Source organism: Ursus arctos, unplaced genomic scaffold (genome assembly GCF_023065955.2).
Source record: "Ursus arctos isolate Adak ecotype North America unplaced genomic scaffold, UrsArc2.0 scaffold_4, whole genome shotgun sequence".
NCBI lineage: Eukaryota > Metazoa > Chordata > Mammalia > Carnivora > Ursidae > Ursus > Ursus arctos.
The window spans coordinates 93,511,042-93,538,545 of NW_026623056.1; the positions used below are offsets into that span (position 1 = coordinate 93,511,042).

General features: G+C 54.4%; 1 protein-coding gene across 2 annotated transcripts in view; it reads left to right on the plus strand.

Moving 5' to 3' along the window:
- Positions 1-18,928: 18,928 nt before the first annotated feature.
- Positions 18,929-27,504, plus strand: part of ADARB1 (adenosine deaminase RNA specific B1) — a 137,221-nt gene continuing 128,645 nt past the window's right edge. For both annotated transcript variants that reach the window (XM_026491663.4, XM_026491744.4), the window contains exon 1: positions 18,929-19,031. The gene's annotated coding sequence lies outside the window, so the exon portion shown is untranslated. The remainder of the gene's footprint in view (positions 19,032-27,504) is intronic.

Below are 27,504 nucleotides of genomic sequence, written 5' to 3' on the forward strand. Positions count from 1 at the left end.
GCATGTGATGTGATGAGCGCTGGGTGTTACATAAGACTGATGAATCACAGGCCTGACCTCTGAAACCAATAATACATTGTTAATTGACTTTAAATAAAAACACATTTAAAAAAATACCGCATTAAAAATAAAAAGGAAGAATCCACCTAAATCAGAAAATGTCAGCTTCTGAATCTTGGAGCTGGAGCTCCTACGCGGAGGCAGAAAGGCAGGGAGTGGGCCCAGGGCTGCGCTGGGGCAGACTTGCATCCCGGAGGTGATGGGCTCCATGACGAGCACGCCAGGCCATGGCCTGCCCGGCCTCAGAGAAAGACATTCCACCAAGATCCACCAGGACACGGGGGAGCCAAGCACAACCCATAGCCTCGGCTCTGGGAAACTTCTGGGCCACAGTAACGAGTGAGGAAACAGGACAATCGGGACAAGAGAGTTCACTTCCCACTGAGAGGGATTTACCCTCCTGCTTGGAGCAAACAACAAACCCCGAGAGATTAGAAATACACCAAACAGTGGTTCTCAAGACATGGGGCACCGGACAAGGAAGGACAGCTCTCCCTGAGAGGCGGGAGCCGGACGAGGTGGTCCTGAGATGCCCCCGCCGCCTGCCGCGGAGTGGGGAGGGGAGCCCAGGGCAGGCTGACCTGAGACATCTCTGCAAACCTCTGTGACGAACACGCAGGACGTCGTCAGACACAGAGCCCGTCGGAGCCGCGTGACCCGCGGCCGCCTCCTGAGCACGCCTGCGCGTGCAGACCTGGCGGGAGAGGGCTCTGCACAGCAGCGTCGAATTTGGTCCTGGCGTGTTCAAGCTCAGGGTGGTCCTCAGGGGGTTCCTGCCCCAGGGCCGTGGCTGGAACCTGCCTTCCCCACTCCTGCCCTGCTGCCTGTCTACCCCCCAGGGGCCTCCCCACCCACGAGCAAAGACCGCCACTCGCAGGGGAGGCCAAGGGACTTGGGGTGAGCAGAGCCCTGCGTCAGGCCTGATGGCCTCACGTCCCAGGACAGAAGTGGGTGGACGGGAGGGCGAGGAGGGTCAGCTCCAAGGAGGCCGATGGAAACAGCCGTGAAGGAGCAAAGCCATGTTTCCCCCGGGTCGGCTCTCAGGCTGGGCAGGAAAGCACACTTGTCAGGACTGTCCCAGAGCGTCCTTCTAAACCGCGTGGGTGTCCTGAGCCCCTGGGAGGCGCAGCGTAGAGACTGGCCAGCGTGGCATCGTGCGCGGCTCTGGGAAGGGAGATGCCACAAGAAGAATCCCAGAGCAGAGGGCACTGCCGGGCGACCCTGCCTTCCCGGGACAAGCTGCGAGGGCAGGAGCAGCTGCTGCTGCTCTGCGGCGCTGTGTCCGGCGCCTCGTGCTCCCTGGCCCAGCGGCCCCCCACCACAGTGGGTTAGGAGTGGGCCCTTTCGTAGCCCAATGCCGTCAACCTACGGGCTCTGCTGGTTTTATGAACAAGAGCGGCTGTGATGGGGGGAATATTTTTAGGCTCTCGAGTGGCTTGAGCAAGATTAGCACAACCAGGCACGAAAGCCCACACGGCGCATGGCAGCGCGGGCACTGCGCTCCCACACGCTTAGCGGCCTGTGGAGGAAAGCCCTCTCCAACCCAGACTTGAGTCATCTGCTTCTATCTCTGGGCTCCTTAGACAGCCAGGATCTCAAATTAGCCATGAGAAAAACAAAACAAAAAACCATTTCTTTATTACGAAGAGGAAGACGAGAGCCTGAAGCTGATACGCGGGGCAGGGGCTGCTCCACTGGCCAACGTTTATCTCTCTTCCTGCACCCTTCCATTTCTTCTGTCCGTGGGAGGCCAGAGCCGCCTGTGGCGGAGCGGAAGGAAACACAGGATAAATGGGCAGTCTTGGCAGAGCGGGGCCATCAGCTGCTCCAAAATCCTGAAATAAAAATGGTTTTCCCATAAAACATTTACTTATCAGAGATGCAAATGAGAGATATTTTTAGGAAATATTAATGCACCAAGCACTAATTTGCAGACTGCGCTTTACTTCTTCCCCTCCCCCTTCTTCCCCTCCCCCCTTCCAAAATTCTTTTTTAGAATAATGACTTGGTTTGTTCTTTTATAGAGGAATGCATGCACATTGTAAAGAGTCAAACAATTCCAGAAGTTACAAAAGAGAAAGCAATAACGAACCAAGAAATTCACTGCCAATTCCAGGGCCAGAAATAGCCCTCATTCACGTCGAGTGGGGCAGGCCACATGCAGACCACCAAAAGACTGACCACTTGGCTCAGTGGGTGAATGGGCAGGGGCAGGGGGGGGAAGGATTTTCCTTGAATTTAGCAGAAGAGGTTGAATGAAATTGAGGACTGCCAAACTTCATGTAAGTTAATCTTTATCAAAAGAACTAATTTCTGGGAAATCCCTGAAAGAGAGCCATCATACCCTTAAAAAAAAGAGAGACCAACCCTCCTTCCTGCACCACATTGGGTCTGGCACATGGATAGACAACCAGACCCGGGATAGAAGAGGAGCTGGAAGCAGGATGAAGGATATTGGGAAGTAGGTGATGATAAAATCCCTGGGACAAAACTGGACTTTTAAGGGGGCAGCCCTAGGAAGGGGTTTTCGGTAGCGCCACCCCTCCCAGCACACTCGGGCATGGACTTCCAGTGGGGGTGGCCCTGCTGTGAGACAGGAAGCCATGCAAGTACTGGAAGGTGATGAAGGGAGGTCCTCTCTCACCCGGATGGGGGGAAGCCTCCTACGATGACGCAAGGAAAAGACCAGCAAATGAGAGTATGAAAAACAAAATGTTTGCACAGCAAAAAAACACCGTAAACAAAGCCAAAGACCATTGAAGGAGAAAACCTGTGCACCATGCTCTCCGGACGAGGGACCAATATGGCGGACACACGAAGAACCCTTAGGAATTGACAAAGGGCCAAAAAGCAGGTAGAAAGTGGGCAAAGGACATAGAGACACAGTTCACAAAAAAAGATGGTGAAGTGAGTCTTAAACACCCAAGAACCGTTCACTCACTCGTGACCGGGGGATGCAAATGTAAACTGTGCCGAGATGCTATTTCTCTTCTATCAGACCAGCAACACTCGCAGGTGTGACAAGTAGTGTGAGTTCCATGGGTGGGGTCCTGCCGGCCTCCGTGCTCTGCTGGGGGAATGCAACCTCATGCACCTTCCACAGGAGATTGGAAACACCTAGCAACTACACACACACTTACATTTGCACCCAGCATCCCACCTCCAGGAATCTACCCTGAAGATGCCTCCAAGAAAACGAAAATACCAGGGCACCCTGTGCATAATTTCCCAAAAGCTGGAGAAAACCTGAATGCCCACAGCAGGAGAGGATTGAATGAACTATGGACGGCCGCAGATCTGGGGTGATTCTGGGACATAGTGATATGGGAACAAAGCCAAGCACGACTATCTACAGAAGAGGATCTCCCCGTGGGAAGGCAGGAAGAGGGTGCGGAGGGGCAGTGTGGGTATTGGGGGCAGGGGGACACTAGGGGACAGTGCCAGATAATGAGGCGGGGGGCAGGCTTTCCGTCAAGGTTAGTTAGAGCACGCGGGATTCTGCAGTCTGGCGGATGGGAGGGAGGTGAGATCAGAAGCAGTCTCCAGGACCCTGTAGTCTAGCCACAGCTGCCTTCCTCTGCTCCCCTCCTCAGCCCTCTTCTGCCACTGGTGGGCCCTGCCACACTTGTGCCTCTTCCAGGAGGCTCTTGATTACCCCTGGAGCAGAGGGCACTCCCTGGGCTCTCTCTAGGCAGCCCAAGTCCTATCCCTGCTCTCCTAGCCTTGGCACACCATGCATTTCCCTCTCACCTTTGCTTCCAAGTTCCCCAAAGAGAAGTGTATTCTGGCCACGGTGACTTCGCACTTGCTATTCCCCAGTCCTCTCAGGAACCTGGTGAGTGACTTTAGTTCTTTAAGACTCACCTCAAATGTCACCTCATTCAAGAAGTCACCTCGGACCCAATCAAGCACAAGTACAGTGTGGTCACCTGTGTGCCCATGGCACAGATTTGTCACCCTGGGCTGGTCAGTTAGGAGGGGAAGACGGAGCTAGTTCAGACTGCTGTGTTCCAACCATGGCACCATCTCCTCCCAGGTACACGACCTGGGGTGACTGACGTAGGCTTCTGGGCTGCAGTTTCACCCGTAGGACACCTGGCCCATAGCCAGTGCTCTGTCATTGTGAGAGGCTGGGTCCTGGACTGTCGGAGGGCTCTAGATCCCTGGGCACAGTGCCAGGCCATGATGGCCTGTCTGATGTGTGGGACGTGGGTGGATGCTTTTATTCATCTATGTCCCCAGTGAAGTGATTTACATGGCACTCCTCGTATGGTGGCCCTCAGTAAATATTCACCAAAATGAATTTAATAGATTTATACTCTTGTCATCAGAGAGGGTAAGTGCTGTAAAAATAAGAAAAAGGGCCCTTTCCCATGATACACAGGGCCTACCGTTAGGTGGGATAATGAATCTCAATTATCAACACTCGAGCACAGCTTTGTGGGCGGGCGAGCTGAGCAGTCACGCAGCACTCTGCTCTGGAGGGTCCGTGCTCAGGCGAGCTCTCCTGGGAGGACACTACTTGCAATTTTAATGCTCTGTGGTTGCTGCTTTGTAATGTTAATAATGTTAAGGGGTGGATATGGGCACATGTGCCCCGAACACCGAGTGGTGGGTGGTAACCCTGGTGCCTGGGTGGGAGGGTCTATATTTGCCCTGTAAGTATTCCCATACCTGAGGGAGCATCACACTAAATGGCAAATCAAAGCACCATATCGGGAGAGGCAGAAATACAGAGAGAGGAGACAGGGAGAGGAAGGGAGAGGGAGAGAGAGAAAAGCACAAACAGAGACACAGACTTCAGAGGACAGGAAAGAACTTCTTTGAACAAAGTGACCCACATTTTCATTTTTCACGGGGTCCTGCAAATTCCATAGCTGGCCCGGCTCTCAAGGATTATACAAATATGAGATGTCCCGCCAGGGTTTGCTCTTTACCGAACACAGAGAAGACAGCAAAACCCCCTAAGGAAAGTCATGATTGCACTTCCTCTTGTGATTCCGGGGACCTTGAACCTTCTTGTGTCACCGCCCCACTAGCTCAGTCCTGTGGGCACAGTGAGCACCATTTGTAACACTGTATCCCAGGTCCTGGCCTGTGCACTTAGGCAAGAAAAAGAAATAGGAGCCACCCAGATCGGAGAGGAGGAGGCAAATCTGTGTCTCTTCATAGACAACATGATCGTAGGTGTAGATACAGAAAACCCTAGAGAACCTATAGAAAGTGCTAGAAGCGGTACGTGAGCACAGCAAGGCTGAAAGATAAAGTCATTATAGAAAACCCTGTTCGTCTCTATATGCTAGTAAGAAACAGCAGGAAATTAATGTAAAAAGTACGATTTACAGTCGTAGCAAAACCCAGGAAACTGTTGGGAATGAATTTAACAAAAAGAAATGCAGGACCTCCACACTGAAAACTCCAAAATGCTGCTGAGCAAAAGGAAGGCAACTAAATGAGTGGAGATACATACCATGCCCACGGATGGGACATGCAGCGTCAGGGAGCTGTCCCTTCTCCGCTAAATGGCCCACTTGATCCATACTGCCCGCAGCAAAATCCCAGCAGGCTTCTCTGTAGAATTTGAGGGGCTTGTTCTAAACACGTCATGGAAACGCAAGGACTCTGAGTAGCCGCTCCTGACAAGAACCGGGGATCGGGGATCGACGCAGCCCTGCCTACTGCAAAGCTACGGGAATCCAGGCATCATGGTGGCAGTGAGGACAACAAGTAGATGGAGGAACAGAGTGGAGTCCAGAAGCAGACCCCCTGGCCAGAAATCGCAAGACTGGCTTCCTCTCGGATTGACCCGACAGAGATCCCCGGGGGGTGGTCACTGCAGTGAGACTGGGGTTCTGGTCCCAGCGAGTGCAGATCTGTCACAAGCCCTCCTGCTGTGCAGGGTGCACACGGCCTGTCAGCGCAGTGGGTTAGTTAATACGAGGGGGTGTGGTGGGGCCGGGGGCAGCACGGCCCCGGACCTTACCGGTGAACAGTCCAGAGATGGCAAACTTCCTGCAGGCTCCTTTGGGTCCTAGAGTAATTGCTGTTTTAACAAATGTGTTAACAAGTTTCTGTGACTTTCTAGAAACGTTTTTAATCATTAAGCTCAACTCCTCCTGCCAATCAACTGGTTGTGAGGGAGGCTGGCACACTGGAGCGGGTGAGCCAAGCTGGTCCGCACCCACCAGCATGACGGCGGCTGGGGGCTTCCCGAAATAGCAGAGTGTGCAGCGCCCACACACGTCCTGAGGGCAGCGCAGTTAGAGAGGGCGGGTCCCCCACTGCTCCCCTCCCCCCAGGGGGCAGGCCTGGGCCCCATCACAGAATGGTGGGCATGTCTGACATCCTCACCCAAGCCCACCTATTGGCGTATGTATTAAATCCCAAGCGTTAAAAACCACATTAAGATGAAAGTAGAGCCCGGGAAAGCCGCCGTGGCGCGCACAGCCAGCCCTGCTCGGAGCGTGGGACGAGGGCTCACAGAGCACCCCTGCAGGCTACATGCACTTACTTAGTGGGCAACCAAGATATTATAAGACAGTCAGGGGAAAAATGTGTTTTTCCATTTTGGGAAATAGTCAATGCTTTTATATCCTACCAAAAATAGAAGTGGAATTCTAGAAAGCAAAAATAGGTGGGCTTATGCATGTATGCAATTCAAAGGGATCCACAAAGACTACCATGGTCTCTCATCTTTCTGGAATGTGCGCCTGGGCCGCCATGAGGCCGTGGACCAGCCAGGACAGCAGGCAGCAGGGAACTGGCTCTGGACCCCTCTCCAGACCCAGTTCTTCCCCTGATGGACCCGCTCCCTGTGGGGCTGCACCACTCACAGGGGTGCACTCCTCGCCTCTGCCCCCAACAGTGACAATGACGAAAAGAGATCCTGTCCTGAGACTTTTTGTCGCTTGATCTTTGTCCCTGAAAAGAGATCTGTGAATTGCTGACTGGTGACTGGGTCACAAGTCCCTTTGGTGGGAGCCTTGGACGGCTGGAGACCCTTGCCCTTTAGGACCTGGGTTGTGTTAGAACAGTGTGTGCCACGTCCCGCATTGGGGGAAGGGTCTCTGGAGGTCCCTCAGTGCAGGCAGAAGTCGTGACTTCCATCTGAATGGACCCTCGGGCGGCATTTGATATGCTGAACTTATATTTTGCATTTCCATACTTTGCTCTAACATGATTTAGCCTGTATACGTGGATGATACATGGCTTATAGACAGTTTTTTTGAGGAGGACATCGAGGCCCACGGAGACCCAGCACCTCTCCCGGGAAGCGGCCTGTCCTCACACTGGCCTTTGTGCTCTGGACGGAAGGAAAGGCCCGAGCCTCTTTTCTTCCAGGCGTGGTCCAGGTTGTGAGAATTAGCCGCAGACAGGCAGGCACACAGGCCAGCTGGAGGTCAGGAGGCTGAGCGTGTGCACAAATTCTCCTGTTCCTTCCACTGCTTGTCCTTGAGTAAGACTGTGAGAGAGGGCAGAGCAGAGAGGGCTACTAGAAGGGTGCTGGGTGTGACGGGAACTCCGGGAAGCACCAGGCACACACCCCACAGAGGTACGGGAAGCAGGGTTAGTGGGGTGGTGGTTTGGGCACCATCTCTCCAGAAAGTTCTGCCATGAAAAGAAGCCCCATCCCAGAGCTCCCCATCTGGGCATGGGGCCTTGCCAAGTGTGTCTCTGGGTCTTCGATGATGAGAAGTTGGAGTACAGGGGTTTTGGCCAACCAGCCCAAAACAGCAAACAACACCTTGCTCAGTGATGCCCAACCCCTCTCAGTTCCTGCTGAAAATGGGCTCCCGGGGGCCACCCACAGGGTCTGATACACTTGGCCTGGGCGTCCAGGGTGCGTATCTGTTGGGACAGCCAGGCGACTGCAACATAGCTGCTCTGCAGGCCATAGTAGCAGGAAAACTCAGCCAGCATGTGCATTTGTAGCCGGCAAGAGGAGTATTCACCAGGAAATACTCAGAGCTTCTCCTTCCATCCTCAGTCTGCTAGCTGAATTCCAATGAGTAATGGGTGCAAACAGGGGAAATAAGGAGATTGAGATTGACTTAATTAAATCACAAGGACAGAGCCAAGCAGATCTTCCCAGAAGAGAGCACAATAGATGTAGAAGGCGGCTGGGCAGGAGGGAGCTTCTGGAATTTAGGAGAGAGCTAGGGGCAGCTGCCATGCCATGACGAGGGATCCTAGGGGAGACAGAGCAGAGGAAGTGCTGCAGGAAGTTGCACTGTGTGTAGGAATATAAATACCCTCTCTGCTTTGGCATTCCCTGATCAACTGGCATAAAGATTTAAATTGCTTTTCAATTCTTTCTGTGTGTCAGACTGGTATTTCTTCTGAAGGCAACATCATGCCAAGGCAGGCAGCCAGCTCAAGTGCCCCTCCTTCCTTCAGCCAGTCTTCTCTGGTCTAGAGGAGATTGGGTTTGGCAAGACCAGTGTTTGACTCTTGCCCAAATAAGAAGAAATAGAAAATCTTAATAGTCCTATGTCCGGTTAAAAAAAAAAAGAATCTATAACTAAACACTGTCTTACGAAGTAAGCTCCGGACTTAGAAGGCTTCTGAATTCAACAAAATTTATGGAAGAATTAACATCAGTCTCATATTATACTCTTCCAGAGAATAGTAAAGAAGGAGAACACTTCCCCACTTATTTTATGAAGTTCAATATAACCTTGATACTAAAGCCTGAAAAGGACACTGTAAGAAAGAAAAATTGTAGCCCATCTCTCTCATAAACATGGATACCGAGGTCCTGACGATATCTTAGTGAACCAAATCTATCTACATGAAAAGGGCATCGTGACCTGGTTAAGCTTCTTTGGGAAATGCAAGGTTGGTTTAACACATGAACCTCAGTCAAGTTGTGCAGTTAGTTAGTCTAACAGGATACCTGGTGGCCAGCCATGAGGAGTCATGGTCAGCTATGGGGAAGGTCAGATGCCCACCTCGAAGCTGGATCAAACCAGAGAGGGGCAGCCCACCTCGAAGCTGAATCAAACCGGAGAGGCCCAAGATGGCGGGTAGCCATGACAGGAAACCCCTGACCAAAGGAAGAAAAGGTCCAATCCCTGCTCCCAAGAAGTTGCCGTCCTAAGTAATGAATATTCCTCCCCCCAGTTAACAACTGTCCATAAAGGGTAGAAACCCAACCCCCAGGGCGTAGCTCCCTCTTGAGTTCACCTGCCCTCACATCTCAAGAGCATACTTCTGCTTTAATAAACTTTCCCACGTGTGTCACTTATCTGCTCTGTTGTGTGTCCATCCTTGAATTCTTTCTCCTGATGGGACCAAGAACCTTTGGTGACATCTTTGGGAAGGGTTGGGTTGGGAAGTGCCAAGACGACACCATATCTGGGTCCCTACCTCACACCGTACGGACACGGCAGTTCCAGAAGGATTGTTGCTCTAAGTCTGAAAATTGGAACAATAAACCCTGGGGAAGGTGACAGGAGCGTATCTTCAGGACTATGGGCTGGTCCAGGTTTTCTAAACAGTCCACGAAGAGCACTAGCCATGGAAACGTGGAGACAGTGGATCACAGTGAAATTAAGAACTGTTCATTAAAAGACACGGTTGGATTCTGGGAAGGCCAGCTGCTGAGCGGGGGAAGGTACCCGCACACAACTGATTAGAGAGTTGACATCCACAATATACAAAGAACTTCTACAAATAAATAGGAAACACCCGAGCTGCGATGTCATGGGAAAGGACACACACGTGGGCAGTAGGGTCGGGTACAGATGTCCAGCCGCATTAGTCATCGGGGAAAACCACAGGGTGCTTCCGTCACAGCCTCCAGAACGGCCCAAATGAAGAGGACTGTTAACGCCCAGGGACGGTAAAGACAAGGAGCAACTGGAACGCTCCCAGCCCGCTGGGGGGACGGAAAGAGGGTCGGCACTTTGGAAAACTGGCTGAAGTGGGACGTACGTGTGCCCTTGACTTGGCTTATGACCGACGGGAATAGTACGTGTGTATCCTGAGAGACATGCTGGACGACGTTCCCTGAAGCGTTGCTCACACAGCAGAAAACAGGGAACAAGCAGAATCCCCGTCAGCGGTAGAATGAGGAAACATACTGTGGAACGTTAATACTCTGGACACCGTATTGCAGCAGAAACGCACGATCCGTGCTGCTCAGACAGAGCGCGGGGTCTCCCACACCTGGTCCGAGCAGAAGCACGCGGCGTGAACACGGGCAGGACCCAGCGACGGGGCGCCGGGCCGCACAGAGGTACCCCCAGAGCCGGGAGGCAGCGGACATTGGGAAGGGGGCCTGGGTGGTGGGCATGGTCTACTTTTTGCCCCGGGCGCTTCCGACGCGGGTCCTTCTCTGTGCATATATTATGCCTCCGGAGACCTTTAGCAATGTGCGTCGGAGGGACCCTTCTCGGGCACCAGTCAGAGCGGCCGCGTTCTCGAGGAGCCCTGAGAGTTCTAGCTGCAAACGGTCGGTTCCAGCCGGACTATAGTCCAAGTCCTCCCGTCCCCCCAGAGGGCTTTAAATAGCCACACGCCGTCTCTCCTTTGTCACTAACCAGACTTTGATTAGCTGTGTCTCTGGAAGGGGCCTGGAGGCTGGGAGCAGGGGGCCGGGGACCCCCCTCGTTCCACTCCCTCCGCTCTCCCTTGCCCAGCTTCCGTCCCTAACTGCCTTTCACTGTCTCCGGAAAGACGGCTAACATAATAATTAAGAGATAACTCAGCAAAAACGGAGAAAGGAAAGCTCCTTTTGGTGGTTCTAGTTCGTTATGTTAGAGGAGTGCGTTACCAGCTGCCACACTGGTTTTGAATCTGATTTATAAAAAATAATCTACCACCATTCGAAGGAAGTTGGTGAAGCCACTACTGTTTGGTTTTATATATATATATATTTTTTTTTTATAATGATTTTTTATTATATTATGTTAGTCACCATACAGTACATCCCCGGTTTTCGATGGTTTTATATATTTTTTTGTATTCATCCCACAAAGCGTTTGAGGTGTTTGGCAATTTGAAATCCTAATAGTGATGGTCCTTTGTAGTTTACAAAGTAGTTGACCTTATGTGACCCTTTAGGTCACGTGTGGTGTCACTATCCCCAAGCTCAGCACTGAGACCTGCCCCCTCCCCTGTAACGGCTCTGCACACACTGTCCCATGGGCGCTCACGGAGCCCCTTCCTCTGTGGGGAGCAGGCGGTGTTTGCGCAATTCTGACACTATGGGCGCTGCGGGGACACATCTCCCGGGAAACATGTATGAGCCTCTGCAGGGTGTATGCTAAGGAGGGGACTGTGGGCTTATTGCATGGAAATTCCGAGCTGCTTTCCCAAGTGCTGTACCTTCCTGTTTCCCGTGTGCACTGTTCGGGGGCTCTTGTGCCCAGACTGTCGCTCCACCAATCTTGATACCTGGTGAGGGACTTCTCCCCGCTGATCGTCCTGTCTTGACCATCCTTCTTCTTCCTTTACAATTTACACTGAAGGGGCGTCTGGGTGGCTCTGTCAGTTAAGCATCTGACTCTTGATTTCAGCTCCGGTCATGGTCTCAGGGTCCTCAGATGGAGCCTGCTTAAGATTTTCTCTCTCCCTCTGCCTCTCCCTATCCCATCCCCCTGCCCCCCTCTCAAAAAAAGTCATTAAAATTTACTTTTAAAATATACCTAATATGCAATATATATATTCACATGCAACTTGATTTACCAAAGGGTTATGTGTGTGACATACGTGTAAGTCACGAGCACCGCCCGTGCCCCTCGTGCCTCAGCGTGCATCCCAGACTGAGACCGTCCCCAGTCACCTTCATCTACGTGCTCGTTCCCGAAGCTGTCCCTGGTGGCCTTCCTGCTGGAGGCAGTCTGCTCCTGAAACTCCGTGCTTATCACTCTGGTAAACGTGTCATGTGTACATAGGTGCGTACGTGTGTGTGCATACACGCATGTGTGCACGTGATAACTTACATACACACACGCAGTACAGTAGGTATACCCACGAACGTGGTGTGTGCCTGCCAAGCCCTCTCAGGCTCCGTTCTCCTTGTTTTCAGGCTCTCTGAAACAGAGCATTTTTCAGCGAACATTTCATCTGCACGATTCACCCATGATGGGCGTTGCTGGGGTTGACTCAGCCAACAGTTGTGTCGCCAGGTCAACCCGGGGCGTGTGTGCACTGTGTGGACTTACCCGGATGGATGTCATCTTTCCCAGTAAATGGACAGTGGGCCACTGCGGGCAGGGCCATGCTGCACCTGCTGCGGGCTGCCTCCGGCCACGTGTGGGGGGATTTTTCTGGGGTACGTAGTCAGGAGTGAGCTCGCTGGCTACTGGGGGACACAAATATTCACTCTGATGAGATGGGCGTGTCCCCGGGAGGTTGCGGACTGTGCCCCACCGCGACGTGTAAGAACCCTGCCGACCCGCGTCCAGTCCGACACTCGATGCTGTCGGTCTTTCCGACCGTGGCCGGCGTGCTGGCTGTAACGGCAAGACTGTGAGCGGGGGCGGCACGTCCCACCAGTGGGGCGCTGAGAAGCTCTTGGTGTGCTTCCTGCCTGTTTGCCTTCCTCTTCTGCTCACGCCTCTCGTCCATTTGTGTTAAGTCATTTGCATTCTTTTGTGGGGTTGTAGTTCTTCATGCTTTTACGCTTCGCAGCCGTCCTCTCCCTACTCGGTGTGATGCGTTACTTTGTTGCATCTTAATTTCAGTAGAGTCGGGTTTATCCATCTTACCTTTTATGACTCGCACCTTTCGCACCTTAAGGCGTCCTTCCTTCCCCAAGATCATGAAGATATTTGCCTCTCTTTCAAATATTTTTTTTTCTCCCTAATTTATCCGGAGCTGAGTTTCGGGTAGGGTGCCGGCATATACCTAAATCCAGTTTTCCCCCAAATGGACGAAAAACGTCCCGGCATCACTTAGTGAAGCCGTTTCTTCCCCCACTGATCTGCGGTGGCTCTTCTGTGGCAGGTGACACCGTGAGCGGGCCTGCTCCGGGCTCTCTGCACTGCTTCATTGCCCGCTTTCTCCGTCCTCGGCGGGTCACGAATGGCGAGATGTGCGGTAACGTCCGCGTAGGTCTTCACGGGCGCTGGAGCAAACCCCTACCGTCGTCGTCTTCTTTAGAGTGTCTCGGCTGTTCTAGCTCCGGGGCCTTCCTGTGATCTATTTTAGAATCAGTCAAGATGCATAAAAACCGCCGTTGGAATATTTATAGAATCCCATTGACTCTACGGGTAATTTGTGGGAGAGGTGACAACTTTATGACCCTGGTGTCCTCTTATGTATTAAAATGGTGTCTCTCTACATTCACTTGCTCTTTCAATAACTTTTTAGAAGTATTTTTTCTTCTTAAAGATCACACACCTCTTCTGTTAAACGTTTATTTTTAACTCATCCTTTCATGAGCAAGGGTAAACGGGATTGTTTTTCTAAATTACGTGTTTTTTGTTAGCTCATGCACAGAAATTGGGGTGTGTGTGTGTGTGTGTTGGCTTTGTACTCAGTAATCTTGCTAGATTTTATTAAATCGAATGATTTAGCTGCAGATTATTTTGTTTTCCACGTGTGCCGTCATGTCACCCGTGGTTGTCCACATCCCCCCCGATGCTGCGTGGTGTCCTGTCCTCAGGGCTTTCATGATGCTGAACAGTGGAAAGGGCCCGTGTCCTTGGTTCGTCCTGATTTTGGGAGACGGTGTCTCACATTTCACCGTGTTTTCATGCTTGTTTTAGGTGCTTGTAGGTACCCTCTATCAGGTTAAAGAAATGTCCTGTTATTCCCAGTTTCTAAGAGTCTGTGTTTCTAACCGTGGGGGATGCTGGGTGTTATCCCAAGCCTGCCCTGCACCCGCTGAGAGACGGTGCAGGTGTTCACTTTGACCTCCTGATGGGTGATCTGCACGACAGATTAAGTGTTAAGCCAATGTCCTGCTCCTGGCTAAGCCCAGCTCGGTCGTTCTCACCTCATGCCTGGATTTCGGCTTGCTGGGTAAGCACCTGGTGCTAGGTGTTAATTTAGTTTATGCATGAGGTTGGTCCATGGTCTCTTCGCTGCCGCTCTTCTTAGGTTCCAGAGTCAAAATGACGTCGGCTTCCCCATAGGAGACGGAGGGTGTCCTCTCTTTCTAGCCAGTTCTGCCCCCAGCACCTCACCGAACTTGTCAAAGTCACTACGACCTCCGTGTCATTTGTTTGGACTCATCATGGTACTGACTCAGCGTTCCTGCTGGAGACGCTCCCAGTGGGGCTCCTGGCGCTCTCCTTGGCAGCCACCACTTGGACCTCTGAGAGGCCTCGCACACTCTGCACGGAAGGCGCTGGTAGCTTCTTCCCAGCTCCGCCTCATCTCAGTGCATGGCGCTGTCCCCTGCCAGCATGCGCTAGCCAGGTCCTTCCCGCACAGCGCCCCTTCGCCCAGTCCATCACCAAGTCTTACCGAGTCTGCTTCCAGAACATCTGAACTCCACCTGCTCCTGTCTAATGGAGTCACTGGCATTCCCCCTGGGGGGGCGGCAGCCTCAGGGCACAGCCCTGGGGGCCTCGCGCACCACCACAGCCACACTAGTGGCACCCTGGTTTTGCATTGTGTTTCTGTCCCTCCCCAAGAGAGTCCGTGCACTTCGACGGGGCCGGTCGAACTCCCAGCGTATGGGTGGAGCTGGGCTTCAACCAGGAGTCGGCACTTTTTCTGTAAATGGCCCAGTGGTGGATATTTTAGGCTTTGTCGGCCACACACATCTCTGTTTCATCTTCTTTCTTCTGCCCAATCTGTTTTTATAAAGGCACAATTCATTCTGAGCGTGTAGACTGCACAAAAACAGACCACAGGCCTCCGCGTGCCCACCGCCTATCTTCAGGCCTCGGGGTTAAGCACTCCAGCACCTTCCATCTTGATGGTGGCTGAGGGAGGAAGATCCACGAGGCCCAGTCCCATCAGGGTGCCGCCCCTGACTGACAGGCTGATGAAGTCCTGCCTTCCTTGAATGCCTGTCCCGTGGGAACGCCCTTCCCTCCGCCTCGGGACACCCTCGCCACCCGCCCACCCATCCTCAAGGCTCAGCTCAAAGCCACGGCTTCATGAAGCTTGTTCTCTGGCTTGGCAGCAGGGCCGGCCACGGCGCCGGGGACGCACACAGCTCCCCATTACAGCACCCGTGGTCTTTACCGCCAGAGCCTGGGCAGCGGGGGCGGCATCCTCCTTTCGTAGTTGGAGAACAGGCTCAGAGAGGCCAGTCGCACGGCTGATGTGCGGTGGGTCAGTGTCTGGGCCCTGTTCCACCCAATGCCTGTGCTCTTCACCCGGGCCTGTCTCCCCGCGGTCATGCACGCCACCCCGTCTCACCACTCTCGCCCAACGCCGAAGCAAACCCATCGTCTTACTCATCCGTGCTCACCGGCGCATGTGACGCTCGGCGCAAGGCATCCAGGAGCCGGCAGCCTGTTCTCGAAGCCCTGTCTCTGCCTGCCTGCTGCGCGACTCTCACTACGGCCCGCTCCCCCGCGCATGGCAAGGGATGAAGGCCATCCTAACCACCCCGGGCTCCACGCTGCAGGTCCAGGCACAGACTCAGGGCTGTCTCCGTGCCAGCCCCAGCTTCCAAGTGAGGTCACACTGAGTCAGAACTCCACCTCTGGTCCTGGAGCTGGGGAGTGGGAGGAGGGCACATGTTCCATCCTCTCACAAACAAGGCCTCTCTGGGTCCATCCCACGATAGGGGTGCGTTCACTGGGGCGGGGGTTCCCGGAGAAGGAGGTGCACCGGGAGCTGGGCAGACTCCATGCACGGTGCCTGCTCCTGGGAAGAGCTGACTGAAGGCTTAGCGCCATCTGGTTTTTGTCATTCCGGTGTCATGCTTTTCATAAACATAGGACAAAAAAATATTTTGTCTCAAATAAATGTATCACAGTATATTGGCACTCTCTCATTAGCAGTTTTATCTTCCCGACTTTTTTAGAAACCAAGAAATCAATAGCCTACTTTTAGATTGCCATCTAAAAGTACCCGTGGGTGTCCTCTCCCAAGCACACTGGGCAGAGTGAAATAAAACAGGGAAACACGTTTTCTCAGATACATTTTGTTGGACACGGGGACCACAGTGGAACAGACTTCAAAAGAACACGAAAAAAGTTGTTCTTGGAGTTTAATGATTAAAACCCACACTCAAGGCACCAGCCTGTATAAACCCTGACTATGGCCAGGGCGTAGTCTCCCCAGGACATGTCAGGAATGGGATCGCCACGGGGAGGCAGTGCTGGGACCACATGGTCACGGTGTGTGAGCAGAAGGTGTCATGGGCCCAAGGCCTGGAAAGGAGGGGCAGAAAGCCAGGCCAGGCCAGCTGGGTGGCCCAGAGCCGCCAGCTCCCCTCTGAGCACAGATCATGTGGTTCAGGCCTCTGGCTGCCACTCTGCTGGGGACCTGGACACAGGAGTGGTTTCTCTGCTTGTAGGCCTGGAACACTTCCTTCCGCTGAAAGTCTTTCTGGAAGCCCAGGGTGTGAATGAAGGCAAGCAGCTCCAGTGTGGTCAGGCTGGGCACCTCCTTTCTCCTTCCCACAGTGCCTGAGTGGCTCTTCAGGTCACACGCCATCTCCGGAATCTGCTGCAGGCCAGTGTCCCAGGGTCACAAGTCCTGTTCTGTCCTGCAGGGCCTCGGGTGCCCAGAGTGATTTCTAATTCAGCTTGTGGGATCCAGCTACGTGGGCATGTCAACTAGAGGGAAAAAGTGGCCAATGTGGTCTTCTGGTGTTTGTATAGACCCGCCCCAGACCCAGCCGACAGGTTCATACACTTCCATAAAACCTAACACCTTGTCACTGGGGCAGATGGGTGGGGGTGGGGCAGCTGGAATCCCGAGGCAAGCGTTTGAGCATCAGGCTTGTTTTCCAGGACACCAAAGTGACATTTTATTTTCACAATCTGCATGAGTGAGGTAAGCAACAGACTGAGTGTCTGGGGGGCAGGGCGGGGCCAGGCCTGCTGGCCGCAGTTCACATGGAAGAGCTCCTGGGACGTAGCCCCCATGTGGCTCCGCAGCGAGCACCTCTGGGGAGACCAACGGGCCATCCCCAGCGCCCGGCGTCTGGCACTGACCGTGAGCAGGCGGCCGGAGAGCTTTCCTCTGCAGCCTCTAGGATCCCTCAATAAGGCGCTGGACCTCACAGTGCTGCGTGGGTGTGGCAACGTCCTGCGTCTTGGCTCCAGTGGCTGGAAGTTGTTTTCCCCGCAACAGCGTAAAGGGGCGTGCTCTGCGCGCCACCGCTCCAAGTCAGGGAGAATGCCGCAAGCCCGGCTCCGCCAGCAGTCCTGGGCTCCTGGCCGGGTCTGCGTCCACAGCAGCCTGAGTGTGAAGGTCTTGGTCCGGCTGCACCAAACAATGGCTCGCTTGCAGAAGACGGCTGCGGAGATGTGCCCTTCAGTGAGCCACACGTCCCTTCACCGTGCCCTGCACAGCCCCCCTCACACCCACTCAGCCCTCAGCCCTCTGACTTGGGCCAGTGGGACTGGAGGCTGGAAATGTCCCATGCACTGAGCCTTGCCCTCCCTCTTGCTACGGTTGGGGGTCACACACCTTGAGAAGCAGCCTTGGCCAGCCTGCGGACCGCAGGTGACACACAGCCTGGTTCCTGCGTGGTCCCTGCTGGTGGTCCATAGGAGTGGGTCCAGCCCACACCCCATGAAGCAGACTGGAGCTGTGTGAGCTGCTGGTCACAGGATCATGAGCAACTGAAGCCGCCTGGTTTTGGGGTGGTCAGTTTCACAGAAACAGATCTCAAGTCCTCACCATATATTTGTTTACTAAGGTGGACTCCCTAGAGGGCATTCTGGGAGTCTTGATTTTTCCTCGGTGGTCCACAAGTGTTCCTGTGGACACTGTACGTGGCCCTTAGCCCTCAGGCTGGGTGATGGCTTGCCTGTTAGCTGCTGGCCCCAGGGGGTGTTTCCTTTCCATGAGAACACCCGCAGCAGATACCTGGCGCGCCGCAGCACTTTTCCGTGTGGTTAACTGATGCTGCGGGGCACCGAGTTCTCAGAGACGTTCAGTGGGAATCGCATCGCCGCTGTGCTTCGGGCGGAGCGGGCTCCTCACCGGCATTAGCCTTGTCCTGCCCGTTTTGCCCGGGAGGAAGCAGGCAGAGGTCCTGAGAGACGCCCGAGCTGTGCCCGGGCGGGCGAAGCGGCAGCAGAGCTCGGCTCTGCGGGGTAGGACCCCGGGCCTGCCGGGCTCTGAGCACCGTCCGCACTCACGGCTCAGGTCTCGGCGCCGCCGTTCGAGAACCGTGCATTTTCCCTGATGAAGCTGTAGTTTACTTTCTGTTCTGGGTAGACCGCAGCCTGCACTCGGTTCCTCCGGTCTTCGGAAATGGGGCATTTCGACACGTGCTCACGGTGCTGTGCGCACTCAGCGCGCACAGGAGTGAGTGTACCGCACACCGTCAAGGAGCTTTCAAACGCCTTTCCTGTCGTCACACAAACCCACCGAGCCTCCCAACCAGCACCTCCACGTGGACGAGCTGGACCTGCTTCCGGCCTCCGGGGCGCGGAGCGGGGGCCTCGGACCCGGGCCCCACCTGCTCTGAGCACGCGCCGCACCGCGCTCGGCACCGCTAGGGCCGCGGACCGCGGGACGGCTTCCGCGGCCTGCGGGCGCGCGCACGTCCTGCGCCGCGGCGCCCCCTCCCCCCGGCGTGCGCGCGGCCGGCGGCGGGGGCGGTGGGGAGGGCGGAGCCGGCGCCGCGGGCCGAGGGCGGAGGGCGGAGGGCGGAGGCTGAGGAGGAGGCTGAGGCGGCGGCGGCGGCGGCGGCGGCGGCGGCGGCGGCGGCGGCGGCGGCGGAGGCGGCCGGGTCGGGCCGCGCTCGGGGCCGCGCTCGGGGCCGCGCCAGGCCACGGCCAGCGCGCCGCAGCCCCGGCGGCCGACTGGAGCCCCGGCGGCCTCGCGGTCCGAGCCCCGGCGCGGCGTGCGGAGCGGAGCGGCCCGCGGCTGAGGTGAGGCGAGGCCAGGCGAGGCCAGGCGAGGCGAGGGCGGGGGCTCGGACCCCGGGGCCGGGCAGCGCCGCCGGGGCCGCGTTTATGTAAGCGCCGCGGGGCAGGTGGTGAGGCCGCGCCCGGCGTACGCCGCGAGCCGGACCCCAGTGCTGCCCGGCCCGGGGCGGGGGTACGGAGGGGCTGCCGGGCGGAGGTGTGCGGGGGGCTGCCCCGTGGGGTGCGGGCCGCCCGCGGAGGGGAGGCTGCGTCCGGGACCGCCCCGCGTCTCCTCTCCGGGGCGCCGCGTCCGCGCGGGATGCTCTGCGCCGCGGAGAGGGAGGCTGCGCCCGGCGATGAAGCTGAACGCGGTGGGGGGACCGCGCCCCGCGTGGAAGCTACGCCGGTGGGGGGACTGCGCCCCGCGATGAAGCTGAACCCGGTGGGGGGAGGTGGACTGCGCCCCGCGATGAAGCTGCGCCTGGTGGGGGCACTGCGCCCGGGGTGAAGATAAGCCCGTGGGAGGGGGAGTGGACTGCGCCCCGGGATGAAACTGCGCCCGTGGGGGGTGGACTGAGCCCCGCGATGAAGCTGCGCCTGGTGGGGGGGACTGCGCCCGGGGATGAAGATGCGCCCGTTGTGGGGGGTGCTGAGCCCTGGGATGAAGGGGGAGGCCGCGCCCCTGAATGAAGCTGCACTGGTGTGTGTGTTGGGGGGGGGGTAAGACTGCGCCTGGGATGAGGGGGAGACTACGCTCCTGGGAGGAGAGGCTGAGCCCCGGGGAGAGTAGGCTGCGTCCCGGGATGAAGGGGAGAGTGCGCCCCTGGGACGGGAGGTTGCGCCCTGGGATAAGGCTGCGCCCCAGTAGAGGGGACACTGCGCCCGGGATGAGGCTGAGCCCCGGGATTAAGGGGACGCTGCACCCCGGCGTGGAGATGAGCCCCTGGGGCGGAAGACTGCGCCAGGGCAGCCCCTTCTCCTCCCCAGGAGTGCCGCGTCTACTCCGATGCTCTCCGCGCCAGGGAGGGATGGTTGCGCCCGGGACGGCCCTGCGTCCCCTTCTGGAGGGCACCGCGTCCGCGCGGGAAGCTCTGCGCCGCGGGGAGGGGAGAGTACGCCCTTGGCATGAGGCTGCGCCCCCCAGGATAAAGCTGCACCCCGGACGGCCCCGCGTCCCCTCCCGAGGGCGCCGTGTCCGCGTGGGATGCTCAGCGCCGCGGGCGGCCCGGGGCGGGGAAGTTCCCGCGGCGCGTGGCGGGCGTCTGGAGCCATCCGGAACAATCTGGGGCGATTGGGGGCCCGAGGTGAATTCTGACGTGTTCACATCTGCAGTAGGAAAATTACCGGGTTGTGGATGGGTCCGAGGGAAGGTGTCACATTGAGCTGTGGACGCTAAAAGTGTTGGAGTCCGGATTTACAGACGCGAGAAACGTGCTCTGGTCCCCGTATTTGTCAGAGCCCTGCACCCTTGTGTTTGTTTCGCATTAATATTTTTAGCCGCCAGGTTTTGCTAGTTACTTCTGATAAGGACATTTTGTTTCCTTATTAAAGAAACCATAATGGTTAGCATTCCACTCTTCAAGTATAACGGAAAGTGGCTTCGTATCAAACTTGCTTCTTTACTCTTAGTGCCCTAATTAAGATGATATATCAGTAAGCTTTGAGAATAGAAATACTGATTTAATCTTCTTTGTTTCCTCTTAAATTTACCTGTATATTTTTATTCCTTTGAAAGGTGCCGGCAGAGCTGCATTTTCTAAAACAGTGGGTTGTCTTAAGAGCAGTTCCTGGGAAATGTCTTTTAATGACCATCTTTTGTTTGGGGCAGAGACTACCCTCTGCCTGCCCACGGTTTCCCAGAGGAGAAAGGGAGGAGGCAGGCTGGTACTGCCCCACCTTGGGTGGGAGAATTAGCTGTCCTTGCCTGCATGGCTCCTCCAGTGGGCAGATCCTCTCCGAATGCACACCCCCGACAGGGGCTTGATAAATATTTGATGAGACATGCTGAGCTGGGTGCGGAGACCCTGCTGGAGGGGGAGGCAGGGGACTCACAAGGGCTTGGAAAGGAATGCATGGTCCGTGAGTAATGCCCTGTGAGATGTCTGAGGGTTCCTGAGACTGAATATATTCAGCTACATCTTCAACAAAATTGGAAGCTGCAGTTGGAAGGGGGAAAAGGAGGCCTTTCTGCAGGGGGCAGTGGTGAAAAGATTGGTCGAGCTCTGAGAAATTGATGACACACGTACCTCGAGGAGCAGTGTGCACATGAAGTCAGTACTGGGGGTGAAGAGAGGAGAATTAGCTAATAACGTCATCAGCAAGCAACTTCTCGGTTCATAGGCAAACGCACTCCTTTGTGAACTGACACGTTGTGAAAGCATTTCAGTTGCTTTCAGATTTGTGGAATAAGAAAATTCTTTGAACTTATATTTGTCCGGTGAATGAATAAAGCAAACGTAATTCAGTTGACAAATCCATCTATGGCTTGCTGTGTGCTGGGCCCTCCCTGTTACAGGCTGTGGGCTACAGTGCTGAACAAGAGAGAGTTCAAAGCAGTTCAGGTGCTGGCAGTTTTAGTAATCAGTTTATAGCATTACATTAAAAAAGTAAGATCTATGACTTTAGTTATAAAACTTTAAGACATATAGCAGTACCATTTTTATGCATCGATGTAAAAATGTAACAGCACCTTCAGACGGCATAGAGGGTTAAAGCTCACTCCACTCCGTTCCGTCTACCCGCTGTATGTCCAAGCAGGGGTCAAAATACAGACATGGTTGTATGTATGTTTTAATACAGTTTTTAAATATTTGCTGTAGCAAACAGGGCTGCCGTGAATAGTTTTTATATGTGGGTGCAAGTGTAACCAACCGTGTTTTACTAGTCCCCACAGTCCCTTAGTCCTAAATTTTAGTCCAGAATGGAGTTCTATTCCCTGGAATGCTGTGATGCGCTGTGTAAATACTTAGGAACAAGGACTGTTATTTAAATAGGAGATGGTTGGAAAGTATACTTTAGAGATTAATGGGTGAAATTATATACTTAGCAGCCTTTAAAAAAATTATTTAAGAAAAATTGTCAATCTTAGTGTGAAACTGAAAAGCTTAGAGAGTTCCAATTTTATTTAAAAACTTGATGGTTTTTTTGTGTCGATTTTCTAAATTGTGAATTTCCAAATTTATAATTTGGTGTGATGGAAATGATGGTGTTAAAAAAAAACCTGAAAAAATATGTTCATAACATATGTGGTGGAAAAGGTAAACCGTGAGAATTTCATTTAAAAATTGTACGTTGAGGCACCTACCGGCTCAGTCAGTGGAGCTGTGGTCATGAGTTTGAGCTCACGTTGGGTGTAGAGCTTACTTAAAATTAAAAAAAAAAAAACAAAAATTATACGTTGAAGCAATTAAAATGTCCTATTTCCTCGAGTGACTTTTTGTGTTTTATTTGGAGTGTGACCAGGGAAGGTGCAGTGGCCGGGAGATGTCCTCACGTGGCCCTGCTGCAGACCTTGACGGCTGTGGGGCCCAGACCTTGTGAATTTCTGCTCTGATTCGTACTGCTTTCTGCTTGTCTCCACCCATGGGTGCAGGGTGTTCTGGGAGTGTACAGAGAAAAAGGACTTTGGTTTTCAGTTTTTCATCTTTGTGATGGATTGAAGTGAAGATGGGGTGGGGAGGGTGTGGTGGCCTGGAGGTACCTGGAATTTTTTTTTTTTTTTAAGATTTTATTTATTTGACAGAGAGACAGACGGCCAGCCAGAGAGGGAACACAAGCAGGGGGAGTGGGAGAGGAAGGAGCAGGCTTCCCACTGAGCAGGGAGCCCAAGGTGGGGCTCGATCCCAGGATTTTGGGATTACGCCCTGAGCCGAAGGCAGACGCTTAATGACTGAGCCACCCAGGCACCCCGGTACCTGGAATTTTTACTGGAAGTGTGGGAAAGTTCTGCTTGCCTTTAGGTCGGTTTGTTTCTCCCACGGCGTCACCAGCATGTGTCCACCCTGTGCCGGGTACCGTCCTAGGTGCTGGAGACATGGGTGTGAGCACAGTAAGGGTAGTTCCTGACCTCGTGGGGTTCACATTATGGGGGATGAGGGGATGGTAAACCTCAGCTGAAGTTTTAAGTGCTAGGAAGTGCAAATAAAATAAAATCGAGTGTGGGTGGGGGCCTGGGAGGTGGCTCAGAGGACGGAGGGAGCTGGGTGCTGCCACGCAGGCAGGGGGACCCCTAGAGGAACTTCCTTGTCCTGTGCTTGGAAGTGTGGGGAGACCAGTGAGAGGGAGGGAGGGTGGAGGGCTGAGGCTGCGGTAAGGAATCTGGATTGTCTTCACGGTGTGATGGGAAGCCTTCAGAGGGCGGGCACTTCCCTCCCTCTCTTCCTAGTTGACCTTAGCGAGTTTTTTTTTTTTTTTTTTTTTTTTTTTTTTTTAAAGATTTTATTTATTTATTCGACAGAGATAGAGACAGCCAGCAAGAGAGGGAACACAAGCAGGGGGAGCGGGAGAGGAAGAAGCAGGCTTATAGTGGAGGAGCCCGATGTGGGGCTCAATCCCATAACACCGGGATCACGCCCTGAGCTGAAGGCAGACGCTCAACCGCTGTGCCACCCAGGCGCCCCAATGACCTTAGCGAGTTTTGAACGAGGAAATGTCATGACCAAGCTCTCAAAGAATCACAGGCTGTTACACAGCTCATGTTTATCAGGTACTTGGGACAAACCGGGCTTCTGGAGCACCTTCCATGTGTTGACTTAAATCTTGGGAGAGTCCAAAAGGTGGGCCCTTTTATGTGTCTTCCCATGTTGTGCATGTGGGTAAAACTGGGCACAGTGAGGGCACATGCACATGTAAGGGGCAAAGCCAGGACTGCCCTGAGCCCCGGGACCACAGGGGCTCTTCCCACCATTCCTCCTGCAGACAGGGCGGGGGTGAACAGCGTGGGCACGTGGCGAGATCACCGTGGGCCTAGGGGTGACATCAGAGCCTGCACTGTTAGCCAGAAAATGTTGCCAATTGTACTGGGATGTAGTGCCTTTGAACCATTTAGGCCTTACTTCTACTCAAAGTGCACTTGGACTTGAAGCATAGACTTTTAAAATCATACCATTGTGCCCTCAAAAAAAAAAAAAAAAAAAGGAAAACAGAAGTGAAATAAAATGCAGTAATTGTAAAATTTCTTTCCGTTTAAAATCTGATTCTTCCCAGTCAGCCTTTGAGCACCGATGTGCTCCAAGCTGTCCCTCTGTTGTTCCCTGTGCTGGCTTCCCTTAAGACCTCACCCCTGCCATCTGGGGGTGTCTTCCAAGCAGCTGATGCCCACTCTGTCCATTTGGGTGCTTTCTTGATCTTATTGGCGGGTGTGAAGGACAGGTTTCTGGCCCTTCGTTGACGGACCTGTTGATGGGCTGTGTTGTCCCGTGTCCTGTTGTTGTGAGACACCACCCATGCCAGGCACCTCCGATTTCACAGGGTTCAGATGTGGGAAGATGCACATCTGAGAACCGGTGAACTGGGGCCTGTTTTGTAAACAGGCCTGTCAGGATTGGAACATCCCAGAATGATCCCAGGGTTGTTGGCCTGAGCAGTTGGCTGGCACTGGCGCCGAGCTGGGCGAGTTGGAGAACAGCAAGTGTGTGCGGCAGAGAGCAGGCGCTGGGGACTGGCCGCGTGGGCCTCAGACCCTGGCGCCGGCAGTTCTTCAGCAGGGACGCCCACAGACTGGGCCTTGAGCGTGCGCTGCGTAGATCTCCGTGTTGCCACACTCCAGATGTGTGATCTTGAGCGAGCTGTTTAATCTCTCTCTGCTTCGGTTTTCTGAGCCATAAATTAGGAAGAGTAGTGCAACCTTTATCCTACGGTCGTTGGGTCAGTAAACTGAGCTAACATAAAGTGCCTAAAATAGTACCTCTAACAGTACTAAAGTAGGTTTACTTTTCTTGTTATTTTTATGATTAGTCATCCAAGTGGAGATGTTTGGATACAAGTGGAAATTCAAGGTTGGGCTCAAGAAGAAGTTGGGCCAAATATGTGAATTTGGGAGTCATTTGTCTGTTGCTGGTGTTTGAAACCATAGGCTGCACGGTGGGTATAGACAGGGCGGATGGAGTCTGGGGGCTTCTGGCAAGGGGTCCACGGGAGGAGGGTGGTCTGGCATTACCCACTGTAAAGGGGTCTGTTGAAGGAGGAAATCAGGAGGGTCTTGTGGCCTGGGACCCAGGGCTGAGGGAGTGGGCCTTGCAGTGGCCGAGAGTGCTGCAAGGGAGACTCACATACGGAGGCTTCTCGAGGGGTCTTGTTAAAAGAGGGCAGAGTGTGGGCCAGTAACTGGAGGGGTCTTGGGCTCCAGGGAGTCAAGTGATTTTACTTTTTAAATGGAAGTGATGATGATATGTTTATGGGTTAACAGGCACGACCCAGTGGAGGGGGACAACTTTATAATACGTTGGGAACAGGGAAATTGCAGGAGCCAGGTCCTTGAGAAGGTGAGAGGGATCACGAGTATTTCTGAAACACACGCTGCCCTTTTGAAAGGAAGGTATTAAATAAAATAGAGTTTTGTGCTCAGTTCCAGAAACTTGGGGATCGTGCTCCAGGACTTAGGATACAGTTTCTTATTGGCTCCTGGTGTTAAGCATGCCGTGAGCCATCCTTATAGAAAGATACATGTGGAATGGCGTTTTACTTTATCAGAAGAATTCCCTTCTTTCTAAAAGTGTCATTAACTTCACTAGATGTTGGCACCTTTCCTCTCCAAGTTTGGTACTGCTTTTGAGGACTGGCAAGATTCGCCTCCTGCTTTGTGCTTCATTTGTCTTAAGCTGTCCAGAAGGACGGCAGCTTTGCATCTGGGACAGCCCCCCACCTCTGGGGGAGGACGGGTGTTGCTTCCGGCCCCGTGAGGCCTGATTGCCCCTGGGCCAGCAGCACGCACGTGAAGTTGCCTGTTCCAGTGCTATGACCTCTTCCTTGCACGCTGGTTCGTGGTGTTTGTGGTGGGTTCGAAGTTTTGAAATACCGGTCTCCTCAGTAGTTCTGTCAATGGGCTGAAGTGTGAAGAAGCCGTCACGGACTCCCTGCATGTGCCCGCAGTCTGTGCCAGGGGAAAACTGGTTTCCACTGCTCTGGGCACTCTTTCCCACAGTGACAGGTTCCGTGTGAGTCACTGCGGAAGGACGCACTCTGAAGGAGAAGGCCTCTGCCTCCTCGGGCCAACATTCCGGCGGGGAGGCTAAGCCAGGCACCAGGGCTGACGCTCTGCCGTGAAGCTCCTTTGTCTGGGGGGGTTGAGGGGGACTGAGGAGACAAAGGGTGAGGGAGATGGCATCAGGGGGCGGCTCCTCCCTGAGGCCCGCCGGGCAGGGCAGGCCTCTCTCAACAGGGGCGCCACGCTGACGCCCAGGGGAGACGAGCTCTTCCTGCCCAGAGGGGGGACAAGGACATTCCCAGTGGAAGGGGCAGCCTGTCAGAACCCCGCTTGTTGGAGCAGCTGGGGGGTGGGCAGCAGCCTTCGTCCAATCCTTGATGGGGGGAGCGGTGGAAGTGAGCGGTGCATGCAGAGTTTGAGGCTGGGGGTGAGGGGGTGCCAGGCTGAGCAGGGATGAGGTGTAGGGGGTGAGGACGCAGGGGGGAGTAGGAAGGGCCCTTAGAACTCTTTGTGATGACGCGCAGAAGGACCCCAGGGGAAGGTCCCTCAGTTATGGGCATCACTTTACATCAGATTCTCTTTGAATCTGCAAGTCACTTGCCCCTTGGTGTGTCCCGTGCAGAATGTGAACATGTGTGCACGTGATCTGGAAGGGGTGTACCATGTTGTTTGTGAGACGCAGACAGGTGCAACAGGGCTGCCCCGGGGGCTCAGGTGGCTGTGTGTCTGACTCTTGATTTCAGCTCATGGCATGGTCTCGGGGTCTTCATGGTCTCGGGGTCGTCATGGTCTCGGGGTCGTCATGGTCTCGGGGTCGTCGTGGTCTCGGCATCGTTGTGGTCTCAGGTCGTGGGATCCAGCCCTGCCTCGGGCTCTGTGCTCGGTGGAAGTCTGCTTGAGATTCTCTCTTTTTCCCTCTGCCCCTCCACCTCTCCCTTCAAATCAACTTTGTGCGGCAGAACTGGCGGGAACTGGGAGTCCTTGTACTTGGGTCAGTCATTCCTCCTGAGCGTATCAGCCCTGTTTTTCAGATGGGGATTGGATGTAAGAGGTTCGGTAGGTTCTGGGAGCGCTGGGTAACATGTGGCTGACATTCAGTAAGCTCTTAGTGTGTGTCGGGCATGGTGGAGCCAGTTTCATCTGGCCAGCTGCTCCTGCAGCTCTGAGGAGGTCCCCCTTGTGAGGTGCCCTCAGCACCCTCGGACCACTCGGACACTCCTGCGTGCCTCTTTCGGTAGCCTCCTCCCCTGGGTCTCCTTCCCCCTGTTCCTGACCCGCAGCCAGATTGGAGCCCTACGTGGGGAGGGTGGATCCATCACTCTCCTGCCCAGAGCCCTGCCACTTCCCCCATCT